The following is a 13,118-nucleotide window of genomic DNA, read 5'->3' on the forward strand; positions in this document are numbered from 1 at the left end:
GCAGACTTCTCTGAAGAAGAAGAAGGTGTATTTTGGAGAAAGAGAACACTTGGGGCTGTTACCAGACGAAAAAAGAGGGCTTCTCCTTCATCCTCGTGAGCTGCAGCCCTGCGGTCAGGTTCCGCAAAGTGCTGCTTTCAGATACACGCCAAGCAGGCCGAGATGCAAAGAGCAACCGCCACTCGTCTGAAGCAGCACCCGCGAGCCCTGTCTGACCGGTAGGGCCTTTCCTAAGTGCTGACCTGCTCGGATGCGTTGCTGTTCAACTTGTGCAACTGTGGAAGTGGCACACCCCGTGCAGGCCAGATTTCATGAAGAGGAAACGAAGAGAAGTCCACAGGCAGTTTTCCGACAGGAATGGAAGACTCCTTCGTCCGGACGTTGACATAGTAAGTTGTCATCGAGCAGTTTAGAGCGCCGCTTCGCGGGAAAACTTTGCTTGAAAGGAGTCATAGAGTCATAGAGATGTACGTCACGGAAAGAGACCCTTCGGTCGGACCTTTCCGACCAGATATCCCATCCCAATCTAGTCGTACCTGCCGGCACGCGGGCCATATCCCTCCAAACCCTTCCTATTCATATAGCCACCCAGATGCCTTTTAAATATTGCAATTGCACTCGCCTCCGCCACTTCCTCTGGCAGCTCATTCCATACACGTACCACCCTCTGTGTGAAAAAGGTGCCCCTTAGTTCTCTTTCATATCTTTTCCCTCTCACCCTAAACCTCTGCCCTCTAGTGCTGGTCTCCCGCACCCCAGGGAAAAGACTTTCTCTCTTTATCCGATCTATACGCCTCATGATTTTATATCAACCATACAAATATCTCAGCAAGGGGCCCAGCAATCACTTCCTTAGCTTCCCCCAGACCTGATCAGGTCCTGGGCATTGATCCACTTGTACGCGCTTCAAGGCATCCAGCATTCCTCCTCTGCAATGTGGACAATTTTCAAGATGTCACCATCCATTTCCCTATATTCTATACTTCTCCCTACATTCTATCCTTTTCCACAGTAAACACTGATGCAAAATACTCGTTTAGTATCGGCCCAGCCTCTCCTGCGGCTCGGCACAAAGGCCGCTGTGCTGATCCTCGAGGGGCCCTATTCTCTCCCTAGTCACCCTTTTGTCCTTATAATGTATTTGCAAAAACCCTTTGGATTTTCCTTAACTCTATCTGCCAAAGCTATCTCAGGTCCCCTTTTTACCCTCCTGATTTCCCTACTGTCTTTACACTCTTGTACGGATTCACTCGATCTATCCTGTCTATACCTGACAAGTGCTTCCTTCTTTTCCTTAAGCAAACCCTCATTTTCTTAGGCTCTTTGGTAAACGGAAGCACCTCCCTTCTTGCCTGCATGGAGTGCTGAGCAAAGGATCTTAGTGCGCTGTGACGTGGCTCTCCAGTAGCGGAGCCATCGAGACAAAGAAGTGAAAGGCTTTGCCGAATGTTGCCTGCCAAGCGCAAGACATACCGGGCTTTGCCGAGCTCCTGACGCCACGGCTCTGCGGTACCGCGAGTGGGCCGTGTCTCTGCACGGGCCAGAGCCCAGCATGTAACGGGCGACGTGCGTGATTGTGGATTGAAAGCCGATATCCTGGCCTCACTGGAGCTGCAGCTTTCTGACGAGGGTTGCTCTGTGGCTCGCGGCACCTTGAAAACCGGCCTATTTGGGCACGCGGTATGAGCCTCGGCTGTCGGCTGGCCTTCTTAGCGCAGTAGGCAGCGCGTCAGTCTCATAATCTGAAGGTCCTGAGTTCAATCCTCAGAGAAAGCAAGACTGTGGCCTTTGTCACCGGACGTGTTTTCTTTCTCTCCGCGGGCAATAATATTTGCTTTGGACGGCTTCACGCCTGATTTGAACTGACCACACCAGAGCAAACGCGTTGCTGGAAGGTTTAACATCTGGGCGACACGTGCTCAACTTTTTTTTCTGCACAGCATTTTGGGAACTCACCATCGTGCTATCTGTGCAGCAGCAAAGACTGGAGCCACACGCAGGGTTCACGCGAGGGTCACACTGCTTGCGTCTCAAGCGTGTCCCCAGGAAAAGCACTGTGGAGAATGTGGGCATCGATCCCACTACCTCTCGCATGCTAAGCGAGCGCTCTACCATTTGAGCTAATTCCCCTACAACGTGCACTTGCTTAGCCCCCATGGTGCTTCGGAACGATGAGCTGAGAGCAGCAGGCGATTTCCTCTCGAGATTGCACGCTGTATTCAACCGAACAACGCGACGCGACTATCGACACATCCGAGCAGCAGCAGCAGCACGTGCGCGAAGTCTTCTGGAAAACACAGTGCCGCCGAAAGAATCGCCAGCGAGACGCTCTGAGATTCCAGAATCCAAACGAACCGATCGGCGCCAGCAGTCACAACAAGTGTGAGGTAGCACTCGAGAGCGCTGTCTGACTGATTGGAGACTTGCGACACGTTCAAGTGAGTGCTGACTGACTGCGTGGATGTTGTGTTCCTCCAGAGGGCTCCCTGCTGCTCGTGGTTTGCAACTGCAGACGTCACAGCACACCAACAGGCAGACTTCTCTGAAGAAGAAGAAGGTGTATTTTGGAGAAAGAGAACACTTGGGGCTGTTACCAGACGAAAAAAGAGGGCTTCTCCTTCATCCTCGTGAGCTGCAGCCCTGCGGTCAGGTTCCGCAAAGTGCTGCTTTCAGATACACGCCAAGCAGGCCGAGATGCAAAGAGCAACCGCCACTCGTCTGAAGCAGCACCCGCGAGCCCTGTCTGACCGGTAGGGCCTTTCCTAAGTGCTGACCTGCTCGGATGCGTTGCTGTTCAACTTGTGCAACTGTGGAAGTGGCACACCCCGTGCAGGCCAGATTTCATGAAGAGGAAACGAAGAGAAGTCCACAGGCAGTTTTCCGACAGGAATGGAAGACTCCTTCGTCCGGACGTTGACATAGTAAGTTGTCATCGAGCAGTTTAGAGCGCCGCTTCGCGGGAAAACTTTGCTTGAAAGGAGTCATAGAGTCATAGAGATGTACGTCACGGAAAGAGACCCTTCGGTCGGACCTTTCCGACCAGATATCCCATCCCAATCTAGTCGTACCTGCCGGCACGCGGGCCATATCCCTCCAAACCCTTCCTATTCATATAGCCACCCAGATGCCTTTTAAATATTGCAATTGCACTCGCCTCCGCCACTTCCTCTGGCAGCTCATTCCATACACGTACCACCCTCTGTGTGAAAAAGGTGCCCCTTAGTTCTCTTTCATATCTTTTCCCTCTCACCCTAAACCTCTGCCCTCTAGTGCTGGTCTCCCGCACCCCAGGGAAAAGACTTTCTCTCTTTATCCGATCTATACGCCTCATGATTTTATATCAACCATACAAATATCTCAGCAAGGGGCCCAGCAATCACTTCCTTAGCTTCCCCCAGACCTGATCAGGTCCTGGGCATTGATCCACTTGTACGCGCTTCAAGGCATCCAGCATTCCTCCTCTGCAATGTGGACAATTTTCAAGATGTCACCATCCATTTCCCTATATTCTATACTTCTCCCTACATTCTATCCTTTTCCACAGTAAACACTGATGCAAAATACTCGTTTAGTATCGGCCCAGCCTCTCCTGCGGCTCGGCACAAAGGCCGCTGTGCTGATCCTCGAGGGGCCCTATTCTCTCCCTAGTCACCCTTTTGTCCTTATAATGTATTTGCAAAAACCCTTTGGATTTTCCTTAACTCTATCTGCCAAAGCTATCTCAGGTCCCCTTTTTACCCTCCTGATTTCCCTACTGTCTTTACACTCTTGTACGGATTCACTCGATCTATCCTGTCTATACCTGACAAGTGCTTCCTTCTTTTCCTTAAGCAAACCCTCATTTTCTTAGGCTCTTTGGTAAACGGAAGCACCTCCCTTCTTGCCTGCATGGAGTGCTGAGCAAAGGATCTTAGTGCGCTGTGACGTGGCTCTCCAGTAGCGGAGCCATCGAGACAAAGAAGTGAAAGGCTTTGCCGAATGTTGCCTGCCAAGCGCAAGACATACCGGGCTTTGCCGAGCTCCTGACGCCACGGCTCTGCGGTACCGCGAGTGGGCCGTGTCTCTGCACGGGCCAGAGCCCAGCATGTAACGGGCGACGTGCGTGATTGTGGATTGAAAGCCGATATCCTGGCCTCACTGGAGCTGCAGCTTTCTGACGAGGGTTGCTCTGTGGCTCGCGGCACCTTGAAAACCGGCCTATTTGGGCACGCGGTATGAGCCTCGGCTGTCGGCTGGCCTTCTTAGCGCAGTAGGCAGCGCGTCAGTCTCATAATCTGAAGGTCCTGAGTTCAATCCTCAGAGAAGGCAAGACTGTGGCCTTTGTCACCGGACGTGTTTTCTTTCTCTCCGCGGGCAACAATATTTGCTTTGGACGGCTTCACGCCTGATTTGAACTGACCACACCAGAGCAAACGCGTTGCTGGAAGGTTTAACATCTGGGCGACACGTGCTCAACTTTTTTTTCTGCACAGCATTTTGGGAACTCACCATCGTGCTATCTGTGCAGCAGCAAAGACTGGAGCCACACGCAGGGTTCACGCGAGGGTCACACTGCTTGCGTCTCAAGCGTGTCCCCAGGAAAAGCACTGTGGAGAATGTGGGCATCGATCCCACTACCTCTCGCATGCTAAGCGAGCGTTCTACCATTTGAGCTAATTCCCCTACAACGTGCACTTGCTTAGCCCCCATGGTGCTTCGGAACGATGAGCTGAGAGCAGCAGGCGATTTCCTCTCGAGATTGCACGCTGTATTCAACCGAACAACGCGACGCGACCATCGACACATCCGAGCAGCAGCAGCAGCACGTGCGCGAAGTCTTCTGGAAAACACAGTGCCGCCGAAAGAATCGCCAGCGAGACGCTCTGAGATTCCAGAATCCAAACGAACCGATCGGCGCCAGCAGTCACAACAAGTGTGAGGTAGCACTCGAGAGCGCTGTCTGACTGATTGGAGACTTGCGACACGTTCAAGTGAGTGCTGACTGACTGCGTGGATGTTGTGTTCCTCCAGAGGGCTCCCTGCTGCTCGTGGTTTGCAACTGCAGACGTCACAGCACACCAACAGGCAGACTTCTCTGAAGAAGAAGAAGGTGTATTTTGGAGAAAGAGAACACTTGGGGCTGTTACCAGACGAAAAAAGAGGGCTTCTCCTTCATCCTCGTGAGCTGCAGCCCTGCGGTCAGGTTCCGCAAAGTGCTGCTTTCAGATACACGCCAAGCAGGCCGAGATGCAAAGAGCAACCGCCACTCGTCTGAAGCAGCACCCGCGAGCCCTGTCTGACCGGTAGGGCCTTTCCTAAGTGCTGACCTGCTCGGATGCGTTGCTGTTCAACTTGTGCAACTGTGGAAGTGGCACACCCCGTGCAGGCCAGATTTCATGAAGAGGAAACGAAGAGAAGTCCACAGGCAGTTTTCCGACAGGAATGGAAGACTCCTTCGTCCGGACGTTGACATAGTAAGTTGTCATCGAGCAGTTTAGAGCGCCGCTTCGCGGGAAAACTTTGCTTGAAAGGAGTCATAGAGTCATAGAGATGTACGTCACGGAAAGAGACCCTTCGGTCGGACCTTTCCGACCAGATATCCCATCCCAATCTAGTCGTACCTGCCGGCACGCGGGCCATATCCCTCCAAACCCTTCCTATTCATATAGCCACCCAGATGCCTTTTAAATATTGCAATTGCACTCGCCTCCGCCACTTCCTCTGGCAGCTCATTCCATACACGTACCACCCTCTGTGTGAAAAAGGTGCCCCTTAGTTCTCTTTCATATCTTTTCCCTCTCACCCTAAACCTCTGCCCTCTAGTGCTGGTCTCCCGCACCCCAGGGAAAAGACTTTCTCTCTTTATCCGATCTATACGCCTCATGATTTTATATCAACCATACAAATATCTCAGCAAGGGGCCCAGCAATCACTTCCTTAGCTTCCCCCAGACCTGATCAGGTCCTGGGCATTGATCCACTTGTACGCGCTTCAAGGCATCCAGCATTCCTCCTCTGCAATGTGGACAATTTTCAAGATGTCACCATCCATTTCCCTATATTCTATACTTCTCCCTACATTCTATCCTTTTCCACAGTAAACACTGATGCAAAATACTCGTTTAGTATCGGCCCAGCCTCTCCTGCGGCTCGGCACAAAGGCCGCTGTGCTGATCCTCGAGGGGCCCTATTCTCTCCCTAGTCACCCTTTTGTCCTTATAATGTATTTGCAAAAACCCTTTGGATTTTCCTTAACTCTATCTGCCAAAGCTATCTCAGGTCCCCTTTTTACCCTCCTGATTTCCCTACTGTCTTTACACTCTTGTACGGATTCACTCGATCTATCCTGTCTATACCTGACAAGTGCTTCCTTCTTTTCCTTAAGCAAACCCTCATTTTCTTAGGCTCTTTGGTAAACGGAAGCACCTCCCTTCTTGCCTGCATGGAGTGCTGAGCAAAGGATCTTAGTGCGCTGTGACGTGGCTCTCCAGTAGCGGAGCCATCGAGACAAAGAAGTGAAAGGCTTTGCCGAATGTTGCCTGCCAAGCGCAAGACATACCGGGCTTTGCCGAGCTCCTGACGCCACGGCTCTGCGGTACCGCGAGTGGGCCGTGTCTCTGCACGGGCCAGAGCCCAGCATGTAACGGGCGACGTGCGTGATTGTGGATTGAAAGCCGATATCCTGGCCTCACTGGAGCTGCAGCTTTCTGACGAGGGTTGCTCTGTGGCTCGCGGCACCTTGAAAACCGGCCTATTTGGGCACGCGGTATGAGCCTCGGCTGTCGGCTGGCCTTCTTAGCGCAGTAGGCAGCGCGTCAGTCTCATAATCTGAAGGTCCTGAGTTCAATCCTCAGAGAAGGCAAGACTGTGGCCTTTGTCACCGGACGTGTTTTCTTTCTCTCCGCGGGCAATAATATTTGCTTTGGACGGCTTCACGCCTGATTTGAACTGACCACACCAGAGCAAACGCGTTGCTGGAAGGTTTAACATCTGGGCGACACGTGCTCAACTTTTTTTTCTGCACAGCATTTTGGGAACTCACCATCGTGCTATCTGTGCAGCAGCAAAGACTGGAGCCACACGCAGGGTTCACGCGAGGGTCACACTGCTTGCGTCTCAAGCGTGTCCCCAGGAAAAGCACTGTGGAGAATGTGGGCATCGATCCCACTACCTCTCGCATGCTAAGCGAGCGCTCTACCATTTGAGCTAATTCCCCTACAACGTGCACTTGCTTAGCCCCCATGGTGCTTCGGAACGATGAGCTGAGAGCAGCAGGCGATTTCCTCTCGAGATTGCACGCTGTATTCAACCGAACAACGCGACGCGACTATCGACACATCCGAGCAGCAGCAGCAGCACGTGCGCGAAGTCTTCTGGAAAACACAGTGCCGCCGAAAGAATCGCCAGCGAGACGCTCTGAGATTCCAGAATCCAAACGAACCGATCGGCGCCAGCAGTCACAACAAGTGTGAGGTAGCACTCGAGAGCGCTGTCTGACTGATTGGAGACTTGCGACACGTTCAAGTGAGTGCTGACTGACTGCGTGGATGTTGTGTTCCTCCAGAGGGCTCCCTGCTGCTCGTGGTTTGCAACTGCAGACGTCACAGCACACCAACAGGCAGACTTCTCTGAAGAAGAAGAAGGTGTATTTTGGAGAAAGAGAACACTTGGGGCTGTTACCAGACGAAAAAAGAGGGCTTCTCCTTCATCCTCGTGAGCTGCAGCCCTGCGGTCAGGTTCCGCAAAGTGCTGCTTTCAGATACACGCCAAGCAGGCCGAGATGCAAATAGCAACCGCCACTCGTCTGAAGCAGCACCCGCGAGCCCTGTCTGACCGGTAGGGCCTTTCCTAAGTGCTGACCTGCTCGGATGCGTTGCTGTTCAACTTGTGCAACTGTGGAAGTGGCACACCCCGTGCAGGCCAGATTTCATGAAGAGGAAACGAAGAGAAGTCCACAGGCAGTTTTCCGACAGGAATGGAAGACTCCTTCGTCCGGACGTTGACATAGTAAGTTGTCATCGAGCAGTTTAGAGCGCCGCTTCGCGGGAAAACTTTGCTTGAAAGGAGTCATAGAGTCATAGAGATGTACGTCACGGAAAGAGACCCTTCGGTCGGACCTTTCCGACCAGATATCCCATCCCAATCTAGTCGTACCTGCCGGCACGCGGGCCATATCCCTCCAAACCCTTCCTATTCATATAGCCGCCCAGATGCCTTTTAAATATTGCAATTGCACTCGCCTCCGCCACTTCCTCTGGCAGCTCATTCCATACACGTACCACCCTCGGTGTGAGAAAGGTGCCCCTTAGTTCTCTTTCATATCTTTTCCCTCTCACCCTAAACCTCTGCCCTCTAGTGCTGGTCTCCCGCACCCCAGGGAAAAGACTTTGTCTATTTATCCGATCTATACGCCTCATGATTTTATATCAACCATACAAATATCTCAGCAAGGGGCCCAGCAATCACTTCCTTAGCTTCCCCCAGACCTGATCAGGTCCTGGGCATTGATCCACTTGTACGCGCTTCAAGGCATCCAGCATTCCTCCTCTGCAATGTGGACAATTTTCAAGATGTCACCATCCATTTCCCTATATTCTATACTTCTCCCTACATTCTATCCTTTTCCACAGTAAACACTGATGCAAAATACTCGTTTAGTATCGGCCCAGCCTCTCCTGCGGCTCGGCACAAAGGCCGCTGTGCTGATCCTCGAGGGGCCCTATTCTCTCCCTAGTCACCCTTTTGTCCTTATAATGTATTTGCAAAAACCCTTTGGATTTTCCTTAACTCTATCTGCCAAAGCTATCTCAGGTCCCCTTTTTACCCTCCTGATTTCCCTACTGTCTTTACACTCTTGTACGGATTCACTCGATCTATCCTGTCTATACCTGACAAGTGCTTCCTTCTTTTCCTTAAGCAAACCCTCATTTTCTTAGGCTCTTTGGTAAACGGAAGCACCTCCCTTCTTGCCTGCATGGAGTGCTGAGCAAAGGATCTTAGTGCGCTGTGACGTGGCTCTCCAGTAGCGGAGCCATCGAGACAAAGAAGTGAAAGGCTTTGCCGAATGTTGCCTGCCAAGCGCAAGACATACCGGGCTTTGCCGCGCTCCTGACGCCACGGCTCTGCGGCACCGCGAGTGGGCCGTGTCTCTGCACGGGCCAGAGCCCAGCATGTAACGGGCGAGGTGCGTGATTGTGGATTGAAAGCCGATATCCTGGCCTCACTCGAGCTGCAGCTTTCTGACGAGGGTTGCTCTGTGGCTCGCAGCACCTTGAAAACCGGCCTATTTGGGCACGCGGTATGAGCCTCGGCTGTCGGCTGGCCTTCTTAGCGCAGTAGGCAGCGCGTCAGTCTCATAATCTGTAGGTCCTGAGTTTAATCCTCAGAGAAGGCAAGACTGTGGCCTTTGTCACCTTACGCGTTTTCTTTCTCTCCGCGGGCAATAATATTTGCTTTGGACGGCTTCACGCCTGCTTTGAACTGACCACACCAGAGCAAACGCGTCGCTGGAAGGTTTAACATCTGGGCGACACGTGCTCAACTTGTTTTTCTGCACAGCATTTTGTAAACTCACCATCGTGCTATCTGTGCAGCAGCAAAGACTGGAGCCACACGCAGGGTTCACGCGAGGGTCACACTGCTTGCGTCTCCCCAGGAAAAGCACTGTGGAGAATGTGGGCATCGATCCCACTACCTCTCGCATGCAAAGCGAGCGCTCTACCATTTGAGCTAATTCCCCTACGCTGTGCACTTGCTTAGCCCCCTTGGTGCTTCGGAAGGATGAGCTGAGAGCAGCAGGCGATTTCCTCTCGAGATTGCACGCTGTATTCAACCGAACAACGCGACGCGACTATCGACACATCCGAGCAGCAGCAGCAGCAGCACGTGCGCGAAGTCTTCTGGAAAACACGGTGCCGCCGAAAGAATCGCCAGCGAGACGCTCTGAGATTCCAGAATCCAAACGAACCGATCGGCGCCAGCAGTCACAACAAGTGTGAGGTAGCACTCGAGAGCGCTGTCTGACTGATTGGAGACTTGCGACACGTTCAAGTGAGTGCTGACTGACTGCGTGGATGTTGTGTTCCTCCAGAGGGCTCTTTGGGATCTGGACCAGTAAGAGGCAGGTCAAGGTAACTCTGAGGGCCGATGACAGTGGGAACATCCTCCACCCACCCTCGAGCTTCGCAATCGGAGGGAGCAGAGGCTACCTGACATATGCAGGGCAGCCCAAAGTGTGCCGAACCTGCGGGAAGTCGGGACACGTGGCGGTGGATTGCAAAGTGACCATCTGCAGGAACTGCAAACAGGAGGGTCACTTGACAAAGGACTGTCGGGAGGAAAAGAGCTGCAACCTGTGCGGGGAGGCGGGCCACATGTACAAGGCCTGCCCAAGACGAGGAGCCGCCACCTACGCACAGATGGCCGGAGGTGGCAACACGAGCCGCGGACCGACAAAGTCTAACGAGGTACCGCGAATCAGCAAAGGAACGGTGCCTGGAGGCACCCAGAAGGAAGGGAAAGTTGTAGAGGAGCAGGCAGCAGACAGCGGGGAGATGCAGCAGCCGACCCAAGCTCCTGCAAGACAGACGGAGGAAATGGAAGAGGAGGGATCAAAGGAGGCAGAGCAGTGGATTATCGTTAAAAACAGGAAAAGGAAACCTCTCGAGGGCCCCAAAGCCACCAAGCGAAGGGGGAAGAGACACCTCCAAGAGGAGGATACAGGCAGCTCCTCCGAGGGTGAGGACGGGCGCAAGAAGGGTCGCCTCCGGAGGAAGAGGCAGAGCGCCGTGGGGAGAAAGGAGGGCAACACCGCCCAAGAAGGAAAAGACGATCCCTCTGAGGGGATGGGTGAAGGCCTCCCCCTACCCGGTGAGAACCAAGGGGTACCCACCGGCCCACAGCTCCAGGGAACTGGGAGCAGCGTCCCAGTGACAGCCCTGATGTCAGATGGAGAACGGGGCGATGCGGACCCTGGGTCTGACACGATGACACCAGAGCGGGGAAATGACTCCAGCGTGGAGCCGGACAACTACCTCAGCCCTGGGAAGGTCCAGCAGTTTGCTGTCACCACGGGGATGCACGCAGCTACCCCACTGGAGCAAGACCAGAAGAAAATGGACACTGGTAACCCCGCAAACTGTTAAAATGGGGTTTAAAATTGCCAGCATAAATGTGCGTAGCATTAAAGCGGCTACGCGATGTGTTTCAACGCTGGCCTTCCTGGCCAACGTCAAAGCCGATGTCCTGTTTCTGCAGGAGTGCGGGATACCGCACCTCAGCAGTTACAGGAGATGGTCGAGCTTGTGGGCCCACGGGCCGTCAGTGTGGTCGGGGGGCAACGATAGCCGCGCCTCCGGCCTGGGTATCCTGTTGCGGGGAGGCAACTTCACCATCTCCGAGGTTAAGGAGGTGGTGGGCGGGCGCCTCCTCGTCGTGGACGTCAAATACAGAAACGCTCCCGTGAGACTAATCAACGTGTACGCCCCAGTGGGTAAGAGTGAACGGTTGGCCGTCCTGCAACAGCTTCCACTGCTGCTGGCTACGTCCAGGCCGGTCATTCTGGCCGGAGACTTCAACTGCATCATTGATGCTGATGGACGATCCGGCGGGGGGGACAGTAAACCGGACGCTACGTCCAGGGCCCTGATGGAAACGGTCAAAGACGCCAAGCTGCACGACGTCTTCAGCGCCCCTGCAGACGGAGCGCAGCGTAGATACACCTGGTCACGGGCAGACGGGTCTATCCGCTCAAGGATAGATTACCTGTTTGTGTCCCGAATGCTCTCGGTCAGATCCACCGACGTCAAGCCGGTGTTCTTCTCTGACCACTGCCTCCTGCTGGCCGACTGTCACCTACAGGACGAACAGCGGGCGGGCAAGGGAACGTGGAAACTGAACACTAAGCTGTTGACCCCGGGAAACATCGAAGAGCTCAAGAGGGATTACGCAGGTTGGAGAACCGTGAAGCCCCTCTTTGAGTCTCCAGCGGACTGGTGGGAAACGGTAAAAGGGAACATCAAGAGGTTCTTTATCCTCAAAGGTGTCCAGGAGGCGAGAGAGAGGCGGGGAAAACTGTCCCAGCTCCAGGAAAGTATGCAGAACCTGCTCCTGCTGCAGACGATGGGGGTGGATGTCACGGAGGACCTCAAGGAGGTGAAGGGCCAGCAAGCCTCGCTCTTTGCCTCGGAGGCCTCCAGGATAATCTTCCGGTCCAGGGTCCGCTCGGTGGAGCAGGACGAGACGTGCTCACGTTTCTTCTTCCAGAAGGTGCACAAAGAGAGCTCCGTGCTCAGCAGCCTGAAGAAAGAAGATGGCTCGGTAACGTCATCTCAGGCTGACGTCATGAGGATCAGCAAATCCTTCTACGCCAGCCTGTATGACTCGAAGCCGACCGACAGCGCGGCCTCCCAGTCGTTCCTGTCCTCTATCACGGAGGTCCTAGATGACGGAACACGAGAGAGGCTGGACCAGCCGCTATCTCTGGATGAACTGACCAAGGCCCTCGAGTCCTTCGAAAAGAATAAAACTCCCGGAAGCGACGGCTTACCGGTCGAGGTTTATTCCGCTCTTTGGGACTTGATCGGCCAGGACCTGCTGGAGGTGTATGTCAGTATGCTCCGGGCAGGTACCATGAGTGAATCCATGAGGAAAGGCATCATCACCCTCGTCTACAAGCGGAAGGGGGAGAGGGAGGAAATTAGAAATTGGAGACCGATCTCACTGTTAAATGCAGACTACAAAATCCTGTCAAAGGTCATCGCCAACCGGGTCAGGTCTGCTCTGGGATCGGTGATCCACCCGGACCAAACCTGTGCTGTACCGGGCAGGAAGATCTCTGAGAGTCTCGCACTCCTCAGGGATACGATCGCCTACGTGCAGGACAGGGGGGTGGACACCTGCCTCATCAGCCTGGACCAGGAGAAAGCCTTTGACAGGATATCGCATACATATATGAGGGATGTCCTCTCCAAAATGGGCTTTGGGGAGGGAATCGGAAATTGGATCAGACTGCTCTACACCAACATTGTCAGTGCAGTCTCAATCAATGGGTGGGAATCAGATAGCTTCCCTGTAAGATCTGGAGTCAGGCAGGGATGCCCCCTCTCACCCGCCTTGTTTGTGTGTTGCATAGAGCCATTT

General features: G+C 53.6%; 7 non-coding genes across 7 annotated transcripts; 4 read left to right on the plus strand and 3 right to left on the minus strand.

The window, feature by feature from the left end:
* The first annotated feature begins 1,703 nt into the window (after window positions 1-1,703).
* Window positions 1,704-1,776, plus strand: trnam-cau (transfer RNA methionine (anticodon CAU)). Its single transcript has one exon. It is a non-coding gene; the product is annotated as a tRNA-Met (tRNA).
* Window positions 1,777-2,057: 281 nt separating this feature from the next.
* Window positions 2,058-2,130, minus strand: trnaa-agc (transfer RNA alanine (anticodon AGC)). The gene has a single exon. It is a non-coding gene; the product is annotated as a tRNA-Ala (tRNA).
* Window positions 2,131-4,235: 2,105 nt separating this feature from the next.
* Window positions 4,236-4,308, plus strand: trnam-cau (transfer RNA methionine (anticodon CAU)). The gene has a single exon. It is a non-coding gene; the product is annotated as a tRNA-Met (tRNA).
* Window positions 4,309-6,767: 2,459 nt separating this feature from the next.
* Window positions 6,768-6,840, plus strand: trnam-cau (transfer RNA methionine (anticodon CAU)). Its single transcript has one exon. It is a non-coding gene; the product is annotated as a tRNA-Met (tRNA).
* Window positions 6,841-7,121: 281 nt separating this feature from the next.
* trnaa-agc (transfer RNA alanine (anticodon AGC)) lies at window positions 7,122-7,194 on the minus strand. Its single transcript has one exon. It is a non-coding gene; the product is annotated as a tRNA-Ala (tRNA).
* A 2,105-nt stretch (window positions 7,195-9,299) lies between these two features.
* trnam-cau (transfer RNA methionine (anticodon CAU)) lies at window positions 9,300-9,372 on the plus strand. The gene has a single exon. It is a non-coding gene; the product is annotated as a tRNA-Met (tRNA).
* Window positions 9,373-9,644: 272 nt separating this feature from the next.
* Window positions 9,645-9,717, minus strand: trnaa-ugc (transfer RNA alanine (anticodon UGC)). The gene has a single exon. It is a non-coding gene; the product is annotated as a tRNA-Ala (tRNA).
* Between the last annotated feature and the right edge of the window lie 3,401 nt (window positions 9,718-13,118).

Source organism: Chiloscyllium punctatum, chromosome 5 (genome assembly GCF_047496795.1).
Source record: "Chiloscyllium punctatum isolate Juve2018m chromosome 5, sChiPun1.3, whole genome shotgun sequence".
NCBI classification, from domain to species: domain Eukaryota; kingdom Metazoa; phylum Chordata; class Chondrichthyes; order Orectolobiformes; family Hemiscylliidae; genus Chiloscyllium; species Chiloscyllium punctatum.